Source organism: Anabas testudineus, chromosome 4, assembly GCF_900324465.2.
Source record: "Anabas testudineus chromosome 4, fAnaTes1.2, whole genome shotgun sequence".
NCBI classification, from domain to species: Eukaryota; Metazoa; Chordata; class Actinopteri; order Anabantiformes; family Anabantidae; genus Anabas; species Anabas testudineus.
The window spans coordinates 5,393,875-5,405,924 of record NC_046613.1 but is presented as its reverse complement, the minus strand read 5'-3'; positions in this window follow the sequence as shown (position 1 = coordinate 5,405,924).

Sequence of the window (12,050 nt, the reverse complement as noted above, 5' to 3'; positions counted from 1 at the left end):
CAAACTGACCTCAAGATGTCATTAAATCTGATATTTACAACGACATCTGAAACCCTTACATCATTAATTACTCTAAGGCTCAGGCGTTGGGACCCAGTCACCAAACCCCGATTACTTCATTTGACATGTATGTGCGTTTATGAGTTAGCAGCTACGTCAGTGACATCTCTGGTACTGTCATCAGTAGGAGTGCACATATGTCTAATGTGGTTATTATTCTCACAAGGCTTTGATTACAGAGTGCTAAGCTTGCTTTAATCTGCAATTGTATCATCAGTCAGAACCATAGATGGCAACCACTTTATGTGACTGTTCATCTCAATCTCGCTGCAATTCGTTTTGTTATGTTCTTTGTCCTGATGGCATTATGTGGCCCCATTCACACAGTCTTATTAATGTCAAGAGTTTACATACGGGATGCCAAAGAGCAGTTGGTGGAGCAGCTGATGAAGTAGCCTGCACCGTGGAGAGCTGCATTATCAGTGTCAGTCACATACACCATACTGTGGCCAATCACTCTCACACTGTGAGGGGGTTATGTGGGCATACTTGTGTGCGTCTATGTGTATATTCCAGTTGGTGACTAATGCAGGGGAAATCCAGATGAGTCAAAACTACCAGTGTCCGGTGCAGTGCTGAGAGGTGATAATTTACAGCCTATGCACTAAACTGCCCAGCAACTTGGCATTGTTCATAACATCCCTACAGGGAAACCTCTATTTTAACTGACAATACACACTTACAGTGCGTATGTCGGAGGAAGCTCCATAAGTCGCTAAATGAGTGGATCAAGTACATCGGTTCACTAAAAATACTGAAAAATAATGCAGATGATGAAATATTATTTAAAGATTTCTGTAGAAACATATAAATTCAGTTCCTGGAGCATGGAATATTTTCACCCTCATACAACAAGTTTTTCACTTCCATAACGGCGCTAAAGATGAAGTGCCCTGAGCTAGCACGAACTGTCCCATGTGACCAGAATAACTGGTCTTTCTATTCTCTGATTCATTATTGCAGTAATATTCAGATTCCCAGACAATTATTGATGCTTTCCCACGATATGAATCAACTTTTTTCATGTGTCTTTTGTCACAGTGACTTTACACTTAAGATCAGATCGTTGTCACATTGGGAAAATCTGTCTTGCCTAGAGCAACTAAAAGGCAGTGAGCCAGAACTGAATAATCCAGCCTGTATAACTAGCTTCAGTTGGAACCAAGTTTGTTTTTTAGACGTTTGCGCACCACACGAGTAATGAGTAATCATTTCCTAATTTCCTAGTAAAAGAAAATGTATTTTTAAATGTACAATTTAAAAAACACATTTTAAATTAGTTTTTTTTTTTTAATGAAATAACTGGTATTGTGACTTAAAAATGACAAACTTTCAAACTCTATTTCTTCCACATCAAAGCAATAATAACACTAGCATATTATAAAGTTGCTATAGTGAACACTTACCTTTGGGAAGGTAATGCTGAAAGAGTTTTTTGTATGCTGGCATACTTATAAAACAGATTGATCTAATCTGATCTGGTCTGAAGCCACACTCGAAGTCTTTATGGAGACAGAGAGTTTAGCTTAAAAATGAAAGTGAAACATACAAAATTTACAGGAGGGTTCAAATATATGAGAAAGTTCATAAAAGTCATGTAATCAATTTAATCTACAGGATTAAGACTGAATGCTGACTATATAACACTGCTGACAGTGATTCTACAAACAGACCCGTGTGTACAGTAGCTATATAGATTTGGATAACGAGCAGGCCTGAGGGATTTCAGACCAAAAAAACCACACACACACGAAATTGTAGATTAAAACCTGCTGCGGTTCAAATAGTAGTATTACTGGATCATTTTTATTTCTTCCTTAGGGGACAGAATCCCCCTACGGACTAGAGCATTTCTGGTAAACACAATCAAAGCTTTCCACCAACCAGTCCCAGATCTGAGAAGCAGACAACCAGTGAACCACAAACCATCAATCACAACTAATCCAACACTAAACCGGTCTTTGCTGTCTTTTGATGTAAGTCAACATCACTCATGGCGTGGGGTTAGCTTAGTGCAATATAATTTCACATTCACAGTGGGAAAATGAACTGAAACCTGAGCACATGCAACTGAAACAAGGATCTATTACCACATACGTTCGTAAGGAATAGGCAAATGGAACATTCAAGATCATTTTTTCCACAGATACTCAAATTAATGTGCTTACTGCTGAATCTTGATCATAAGCAAACGAAAGATAAAATATAACTATAAAATATAACTGGTCCATTAACACCAGAGATTAATGACATGATGCTTAAATTAAAACACACACTAAACGTATTGCTTTGCCTTACTAACCATTTCTAACAGATGATTTCTTAGGATTAGATGGTGATCATCTTCTCAATCGAGAGGAGGTATTAAATGAGGAAATTATCTGGACTCAGGACTGGGGGGTGGGGGTGGAGGGGTGATGATATTTTACACTCAAAGAGCAGGTGGTCTCAGGACCTGCTTCAGCACTTCCGTGGGGTAATACAATCTTTCATATTCTAACTTTCAGAAATATAGTCCATGATGTAAAAGTTGTGGACTGGTGTTTAGCAACCAGACGGCTGGTATCCTGGCAACAGGTTGACAAGTGTGATTGGTCTGCCCCTCAACCTATTAAAAAGCCTGTACGTGTAGAACATAATGATGCCTGGGGGCAGCTCAAAGACACATTACCCTCCATCCATGAGCATACACCCATCCGCATGTAATCTAAGTGAGGGGTTGATGTGTCCTTTGTCACTGGATACGCTTTAAAAATAAAACACGCTGTGGATGTACTGGGACGCTTGAATGAAAGTGGATATTTCAGAGGCATTTCTTCTCAGAGACTCTGATGAGTGGATGTGTATAGTTCATCTGAGACATACCCAAGCCATCAAACTTCAATATAACAATTGTAAGTTCAACCTATTCTGCATCGTGATCCCCGTGATGTCAGGAAGATATAAACGAATTTCACAGAGGACATGGTCTCATGCTTATTAAAATGTATAAATATAAAAAAACAAATCTCATATTCACATGAGAGAGCACAGTGCTAGTTTGGTATTACATTTCACGAGTCACAGTCAACAAAACACAAAAAAGGTGACCTTGATTTTTATTAGTTTTTACGTTCTTTATGCACAGAAAGTGACATCAACTCGAGTGGAAGCCCGCGTAATCCTTTTTTGCTTTGTCACAGTGACCACATGTGAAAGTGGATCCAGAGGAGGAGTGGGACGGGAATGTATTCAGTCAGGTAAACCAGAGTTCCAGCATGATAAGCTCACATGGCAAATTTCTATTAGTGAAAATAGGTTTGCCATTTTTCTGTGTGTTAAGGTGCTGTGGCTCGGATGTGTGAGCTTGAACGCGTCAAAGGCCGGTTCTCATCTTACTCTAACTCTATAGCCATGCATGATGTGTGTATCTGCTGCCAAATCATGCCAGTGCTTCTAAAGGTCTTCACAGCAGGTAATGTTTTCAGGATACAGATGCTGATCATGGAGAATGGATCTTCACAGATCTGATACGTTCATAAGCGACATTTGTTCACCGATGGTGTCAGTGTCAACCTCTTGCTTCACATCACATTACGAAAGTGGAGTCTGAGTCACTTGGCAGACACTCTGAGTGACACCTGGCTCAGCAGAGACACTGAGCTCACACACCTTCAGACAGTTTCTTACCCCTTTGGGACATTAGCACTAACAACAATCTAATCAGCCTTTGGAAACCGGAGATATCACTGCTATCTTTTCTTCACAGCATAGTTCTATTTTGTGGTGTTTGTCTGTGACAGCTGGTGGAATAGTAAGATTAAGAGTAATTCAATTATTGTAAAAAGCCTGTACAGTATAATATTTAGCTTTAAATTCATAACCTGTAACTTTACTTTACCATCCTCAGTATATTTCTGCTGACATTCTTCTACTGTAAGACTTTTTAAAGAAAATTGAACATTTTACTAAAATGTGAGAACAAGGAAACACACACACACACACACACACACACACACACACACACATTAACAAAACAAAATGTAAGCTATTTGGCTGAAAATGTCTCATTTTGGAAATATTTAATATTTCAAATATATTAGTATTGTAAAAGTAATTAACATTTACTTATCTTTATATATCTATAATGTGTGTATTATGTGTATTATTATGTGTATTATTATTTTTCACTTATAATTATTTTTATTAATAAAAAGCACTTATAATTGACACACACAAGAAGCAGCAAATGCACACTGTAAACATAGAGCTCAGAGGCCGGGGATACCTGCAGAAAAGGATATAGTAAATGACATGAGTTACCTGAATGACTTAATGTTAATTCTTTGAAGACTTTAAATCTACTCAACAGCAATGTGTGAGCTTTGTTGCCATAATTTTATTGTTTATGATATATTCAATATCATGTGATCTTCTTGGCGCTATAATTTACTAAAAGGTTTAACACATGGTGCTGATGAACAACTGTTGATGTTTTTATTAGCACCTAAACAAATCCACCTCTCAGTTCAGTTATGCTTTGGTAACGCAAACCCCTAGAAATAATGAATGCATGTTGCCATGATAATAGTGACTGGTGAAAGGAGGTGATCCAACTTTATTCATCACGTAAAAAGCCATTATCAAACTGAACAAAGCGTAACCACATGAGCATAAAACACAATGCAACATGAGGTAAAACGAGGTTTGCTATATTCAAAAGAGAGCTAACGCTACACTATTAGCTATTATTAGTGCTCTAGGTGTTGCCAGAGTGCTACTAAGAGAAATAAGCACAAAAGAGCAAAGACAACAGCATGTTATCTATGGCAGTGGTATTTGTGCAACTCAGATCACATAAACCTTTTAAACATATACTGTTCCTAAATTCTTTGCACAAAAATGTATTATTATTTGTGCCAATGTCAGTTTTTATAGATTTCATTCAGCACAAAATTATACATACTAAAGTATACAAGCTCTACCTACTGGTTGATTCTGTATAGTCATTGGTGTTTTTATTTTTGTTTGTACATGTGATAGGTAACCAGGCTTAAAACAAGTCCAGTTGCCACTGGACTGCAACTTTGGCATAATATTCACCGTGTGTGAACAAATGTTAAATCAAACTAATCCTTTAATTTATAGTTAAGCTGTTGAGTAACAAGGATAACTCTGTTGAGATCATCTGGGTCCACCCCACTGTTTTAATGTGCTCAGTAAATTGTGCTTGTGAAAATAAAAAAGCAGTGAGTGCCACATGAATGTCATAATAAGGGATAATAAGGGACCCAATTGTTATGATAATTGTACATTTAACACAATATACAGGCTGTGTAGCTCATACACAGGGTTGGCTTCTGCCAAGGCTTATAAAAAATACCTTAGGAGGCCACCTAATGAAAACGCTGGTTCTAAACAACAACAAAATAAAGAAAAATAAACAAACAAAAAGCACAAAAGGTAACAGTAGCCCATGTAACCAAAGCAACAAATGTTAAGCCTAGCACCCTTTTTTCAAACAACATAAAACAGACCAGACAACTGAGGTGTCAAGTCACCAGTTGAAATTCCTGGGAAAAAGTTAATCATATACTCTGTATAATCACATCTTGCCAAAAGAAAAACCAGCAATTACACACAGTAACAAAAAGTGTGAGCATTCAGTGTTTTTGAGGTTAATAAGTCCTAAGCCTGAAATGCATTGCCATGCTTGAATGACATATACTGTAGTTGCCTTTTGTATTTGTTTTTGCTTTGTAATACAAGAAGTCAGCATTAACCAAGCCGGAAAATAACAGGTCTGAAAAACAAATCCGTTCTTAAGACTACAACAGGCTGGTTGAGAAGGTTGCAAGACAGGTTTGTTGAGCCTCAGGGGCCTGCAGATCCCATTCGGCTCCTGCACTCGAGTCTGTCCTCATTCAGCTTCAACAGTACAGCCTGTAACTTCTGCATAAACTTTTTGAAATATGCGTTAACCTGACAGACACTCGTATACTCAGTAGATTTCCATGCCACTCTAACTTAGCACGAATCTGAGAAAACCTACCTACCTGATGACAAATCTCTGAACTTTCACTCTTTAAGCAAACATAGCTGATGGAAAGTTTAAACAAATGCATGTCCAGTGCTGTGGTGCAAGGCTGTGTAATATGAATTGTTGGGTTTGAGCATCCAAGATTCCTCTGGTTTTTGTTTGGTGAAAAAAAAAAAAAGTGGAAGAGTGGAAAATGTGATGAATATGTCATCAGCCAGCTTTTCCATGTAATCTACAGACGCCAAATAGCTTTTTTTTTTCAGCCCCACCTCATTCCGACACAGCCAAGTAACTGCGCTCAGTTGCAACACACACACACACACACACACACACAAATAGTGCACACATACACACACATACACACACACACACACACACACACACACACACACACACACACACACACACACACACACACACACACACACACAGAGACTGAAAACAAGCAAAGGCTGCTCCAGCACCTACAGATGTGTGCTAACATTGCAGGATAGGAGAGATATCAGCCATGCCATGAACTCAGACAATTAGTGAGAAACTTATCATCAGGTGTTTCTGTGAGGGCACGACCATAGAATGCAACACACACGCACACACACAGAGGTGTCATCACACCTCTCCTGCCTCTGTCAGTATTAGTCACAGGGAGTCGTCGCACAAAGAAAAGAGGCTTATCTTTCACCATGTGAGGCCTTTCAAAACACCACGCCAGCCTACTTACCCAAACAATTTTAAAAGGGGTTTGAATAGATTTCAGCAATGCCAGGAAGCACACAACTGTAACTCAAGTCATTTCGGGCTTGGTTCAAATCACGTTGAAGTGATGGGGGAGTCACACTGTGCCAGAGTCAGAACTGTATACGCTGTGGCACAAGAGGAAATGCCTGCCTCATGGCAGACTGAACACTACTGGAATGTAAACTCTGTCCGCACACAGACATCACACCCGTCAGAGCTGTCTGCAGCGGTGGAAGAGAAGCACAGTTTTCATGTACTTGAGTGATCTTCAATAAAAGATCTGAACTCTTTCATCCACCACTGGTTGCCTCACTATGGAAGACATTACAGTGTCATGTGCAGGAAAAAAAAATCCCTGCTCTTCAAAGCACTTTCTCAGCAGAAACTCTATTTCCAGGAACATCCAGCGAGCACCTAGAGCACGAAAGCATTCATTTTCCCTCTGTGTGTGTCTGTCACGGCTCCAGCTGTGATTCTAAGTAAAACACGGCTACATCTCATCAGTACGTGCCTGCAGATCTTATAAATCATGCCCCTGAAGGCTTCAGCCACGGGAGCCGTAACAAATGAATTCTGGTTTGCGCCTTCTATAAGCTTCGTGTTGAGAAAATATTTACTGTGCATGTAAAGTACGTCCAGGGGGTAGCCAGCTCATGTCTACTGAAGGTTAGCAACGGCGGACATCTGGTGAAATTGTAGCCCACAGCTGTCGCCAGCCTGGCATCTCCTTGCTCTCAAATTTATCTCCCGCCACTGGGACATCTGCGTACGACATGCCAGCCATATCAAGGGCATATTTGCAAACTGTGAGGAAGTTGCTGGGGACATTGTGGCTGACACAAGACGCCAGGGGGCTTCTTCTGCTACTGCTGGGTGGAGGGGGTCAGGGGGAAGGGACAGACGAGGCACTCACTTAGTGTCAAGACATCGCATTCTTCCCTCCTGTGACCCTCCGGGTCAGGCTGGGGGACAATTAAAGTAGGGCAGTCTTTAACCAGAGCTCAGACTGACATCTTAACCTCACCCATAAACTGCTCCACTTGCTGTTCAAAAGACCCTTAAGGCACAAATGACCACCGCTCAGACCAGCGCCAGCAACATTCTCAAAGGATAATAACACTATTTTGACATGTGGCTTATGTGCGGTGTGTTTTCATACTGACACACTCAAGTTTTGTAGTGGGTTTATATTTCTGTTTTGGTCTTCAGTTTAGGCTGATTGAACAAAAAAACAACAACAACAACAAAAACAGTAAAAGTGCTAAAATAATCATTAAGTTAATTCAACATAATAACATACTGTACTTATAAATAAGTATTCAAACTTTTAGGTTAATAAATGTGCAGTCGTACTAGCAACAAAAGTCACTTTCTTAACATACTATTGACAAAATTGGAAATGTCCATCCATCGTTTTTTCTCATCTGGAGTCAGGTTAAGGTAAAAGCAGGTTAAGCAGGGTAGCTTAACCCGCTCTTCCCGGACGGTTCGGAGACACTCCCAGATGTGATAAAAAGGTGTGTTTTGGTTTGGTTTGGTTTGGTTTCTACAACTCAAAGCTCTATATTTAAATAAAACTTGCCAATATGTGTTTAAAACGTACTATAACAAAGGGTCTGGACTGTGCAGATGTGCAGTTCCTGGGAGGAAAGCAGACTTGTGTGTCCCCCTGTTGGCCAAAAGGTGAATGATAAATGCTTAAACTCAAAGCTGCACTCAATGCAATTCAACATTGATTTAGGTTAATGACAAACTGGTGTGACCCATAACTTGGACAACATAAAATAAAGTGTTTTCCACAGTAGAAATAAATTGTTGTCATGGGAATCAAATAGCAGACGAGCAACGATGTGCATGTGTATTGGGATTTTAAAATGGATGTGGCTTTAGTGCGTATGTGCCTACATGTCCCCACGCACACTCTGCTCGTTTTCCTCCACTGCAGCCTTTCCAGCAGCCTGTCATCAGTGCTTAGCTGCACCACTGCTGACCGTCTGCCCAGCATTTAATGGGGGCATCCTAAAACAAGGAGCTGGATGACTGACATGGCAACACAGACTCGCTCTCATATACTGTCTGACATGTGAAATATGGCAGAGAATGCAACCTTCCTCAGCCCAGTGAGTGGTGTTGGTCGGATGTTGAATATGAGCCAGTATGGTGATTTTCATCAGTTACACAAGCTGCATGTACAGACTGGAACTGCAGCTCACTCAGCACACTTTCACTTGACACTTGACATTTTATAAGATAATCAGCCTCGTGCACTCTGGTGAGGTTTATTTAAGTAATGACACAAACTTATAGAAGACTTTGCGTGTACTGTTTAAACTTAGCTCTATATAGGAAACGGGTAAGCACACATTATGTTTGCAATGATCAGTTACTGTAAACAGGTTTTAAAAAATTCGTTGAACTACCAAACACTGCCATGAGCTATCAATATGCAAATGAGGTGTTACGTCTGTCCTGTCAACAGTAGCAGTCTGATCACATATGATATCATTTAATTTGTGTCTCAGTAAAATGTCTACAAAGTTTTCTTGGATTGCAGAGTTCTTTTTTAAAGGATTTGAATGTTCTTGTTTGAAACGTTATACTTCTACTTTATAAGTTCAGTTCAGATTTTCTTCACTATATGTACTCTATAGATTTTATTACAGTACAAAGCATGCTGTGTACTGAGCTTATAGAATTTAATTTAACTAATTGGCTACATTGACAAAGTACATGAGTTTCACATTCTCTTTCCATGTTTAAGCTTTTATAATATTCATCCAATAATAAAGTAAGTAGGTTAACAATAAAGCCTTTTCTTCTTATTGAGTACTTACACTAGCCTTTCGCGAATAATTCAGTTCAGAGCATAAATGCAGGAGAGTTACTTGAAATTAAACATCGTTACATAGTAAAAATATTATTTTTACTTTAGTTACTTTAATTAAGGATCTTACACCACCACAATATAACTTTATAGAATCATTTTATACTTGTTTCACAATTACTTGTGTTACTTGTATGTTTTGTAGAAGAAGACACCACTGAAGACATAAAAATATGGCAACAAATGTAATCAGATTTATTGCTGCTCTGATTTTACTATAAACAACAATGTATAGGTTGAAGAGTCACGTAAAGGTTGTACATTTGTTGAATGTCCCTCTCAGCTTTTGTTTTCCATAACAAGAATCCAGGGTGTGTTTGGGGGCCGCAACATTCTACATAGTTGGGAGGGTTAGTGGATTTGACAGTTCTCCAAGTGTCCCATAGCCCTGAGTTCAGTGAACACACTCCAGACACAACAGTGACAGCTGGGGGAGAGATAAATAAAAACAGTGTCTCTATCTCCATTACAAGACAGCAATCCAGACAACAACCCAGTAGCCTCTGTGTGCGCGTGCATGCCTGTGTATTCACACGCAGTGCATGTGCGAACAAACACTTGCACCCTTTTTCTCACACATTCACTCCTTCACACTTACTGTATTCAACGCTGCGAGGGCAACAGATGGAAAAACGAGAGAGGCGAGAAGAAGGGGAAAGTGTCACAGAGGATAATAAATGCTGCTGGACTCGGGCCGTTAGCAACCAGCATTCCTCTGACAGGTGTAACATGTTTACCAAACAAATAAGCAACACAGATGTCAGAGAAATGAAAATTGTGACTTGAGGTTGGGTGACCTGTGAATAGAAGTCTGGTATCCAAGCTGGCATATCTATGCGGGCTTTGAAGGTATTTCAGAGAGATGAGAAGACTGCGTGCCACACCACGATTGCAAGAGTGTCTCGCAGAATTTGTCTTATGTTACTTGCCCCAAGCATCCCAGGCAGCTCTGGTTGTTAGCTGGGGCCATCCAGGGTCACAGGCACTGATGGGCAGTTTTTAAACCTCTCACTTTCCCGATCAAATTCCACTTCAGGGTAGTGGGAAAATCATCTCACATCACAATCAGGCAAAATAACCACTTGGACCTGTCGAGTTCGACATGTAGACTTCCGCTGTAGCCTCTTTTGACCTTGACCTTCAACAAAACCACTTTAAGTTATCTCTAACAGGCCTCACCTTAACTACTGCTGCTAATTTGTCAGTTCCAGATTTTTGTTTTCTTACACATTTCAAACTAAACTATCAAAACAAGACTAAACAATCCTCCGTATTTCACAGAATTTCACAGTCTCTTTTAGATCCTGCCAAAACTAAACCAACTACCACTCTGGCAGCTGTTCTCAGAGGTGTGTACCACTGTCGGCCCATAGTCGTGTTTTACTCATGGAAAAAACTAAAGTGAAGCACAAGCCATATTATCTAGCCCAAGGCAGTAACTTACCTTTCCAGAAAGGAATGCAATCATTAGCTTTGAAAGTCATTTATCTTGTGAGTCCATGTGCTTCTCTTTGACAAAGCAATGATATACACTACATGGGTTTAAATGTACAATAGTTCAAGTTCTTTTCTAATCAATACTTCAGCCAAATGTTGTGAACCCTGTTGTGAAGTGTTCATAATTTCTAAATCTATCTATGATATGACGCTGCAAAAACCTCCTGCTCTTATCTATTCGTTGATCATTACATTAAAGCTGCATTAATAACTTTTAAAAACACTAATGGTGGACAAAATCAAACATAAAAGATAAAAATGTAATTTTTATCCCGACTCTGCAGATCTCCTTACCTGTAGTATTTTAGCCTCTTTCAGCTTACTGTTTTGGTTTCATGGCCCATAAGGTTTGATTCAATTCCTCTCATCAGCCTCATTTCCAGCTGCTGCAGATGTTGGGGATACTGGACTTGTATTGTTTAGAAACCCAGATATTCTAAAATGAGAGCTAATGTTGGAACATGTCTGCTGAATGTTGGGACCTGCTTACTACCATGTTTATTGCAAAAGTGAGATTGATCAGTGTTGTGTAGTTTTTACAGCTTTTCTGAATAAGATTTGCATCACTTGCACTATGATTTAATTTTAAACAAACAAAAACATCTCACGTTGGTTCAAATGAAAGCAGATACATGTGCAGTTCCTCTTCGGTTGTATTTCTGATAATTGGACGTGTGTACCTCCACCAGTGGTCAGTATCATCGCCGTCACTGAAATCTGGGACCAAAATTATTAAACTAACTTTATGTTATTACATGCGAAGCTAAGTGTGTTTTATTACTCATATTACCCAAACTAATTCTTACTGAAATAGTTTTACCGTTTTAACAACAGAGAAATATATTTTACAGT